The sequence below is a fragment of the Aplysia californica genome, unplaced genomic scaffold (genome assembly GCF_000002075.1).
Source record: "Aplysia californica isolate F4 #8 unplaced genomic scaffold, AplCal3.0 scaffold02666, whole genome shotgun sequence".
Taxonomy (NCBI): Eukaryota; Metazoa; Mollusca; class Gastropoda; order Aplysiida; family Aplysiidae; genus Aplysia; species Aplysia californica.
The window spans coordinates 5,521-6,611 of NW_004799936.1; positions in this window are offsets into that span (position 1 = coordinate 5,521).

Genomic DNA, 1,091 nt, shown 5'->3' on the forward strand with positions numbered 1-1,091 from the left:
TCGGAGGTCAGTACTGCTGGTGGTGGTAGTGTTGTTGTGGTTGTTGTTGTGTTGTACTAGTTCTTAGAAGTAGTTGTAGAAGTAGTAACTGTTGTTGTTGTGGTTGTTGTTGTGTTGTACTAGTTCTTAGAAGTAGCTGTAGAAGTAGTAACTGTTGTTGTTGTGGTTGTTGTTGTGTTGTACTAGTTCTTAGAAGTAGCTGTAGAAGTAGTAACTGTTGTTGTCATTGTTGTTGTGTTGTATTAGTTCTTAGAAGTAGCTGTAGAAGTAGTAACTGTTGTTGTTGTTGTTCATGTTGAGGTACATGTGGTTGTTCTTATTCATGTAGTAGTAGTAGTCGTTGTTGATTTTGCTGCTGTTGTATTGACAATAATAATAATAAATATCTTTTGTATGGCGCAAACTCCCGCTCAACAGCAAGCTCTATGAGATCTACACTCTATATTATTACCCCTGAAGACCCGATCGCTCTCTGAAACAATCTCAACTTCCAAGGAAGCATATAACATTTTTTTGTTGAACAAACCATTTTTTGATCATGTGATTGGTGCAAAGCGCCCATAGCTTATACTAGTATGGGATAGAGCGCTAAAATATACATGCAATATATTATTTTCTTTGTATATTATATTTGTAAAAGTCGTTACTTTCGCAGCCTAAAACGTCCCAACCACTTAACTTCCAAATTTGAAAAATATAAATAACTGTGGTTCAGAATAATTTTAAGGGTGCACAGTTATATTAAGGAGTCTGAAGTCACTGTAGTTTAATTTTCAGTTTTTCATTAGTTTTGTTTAGATCTAATCTTGTGAAAGTCCGTTTTCTAAGACGCCATTGTATACAAGTGAGGCGTACCTTTGAAATTCTGGAGAGTACAACCACGAAAGCGGAATAGAGAATCGATCTATACATCTATCTAGACCTTCTAATTTTTGGCATCTCTCAATATGTATTGCTCCTTTCCCGTAGAGTGTAAATATAGTAGGCCAATGACTTCCAGTTGATGTTAATGCACCGATCATTCCTTTCATCGAAAGGAGGTCCAGCTAGTTATTAATATAAACCATATTGTTATTAATTCACTACTCACC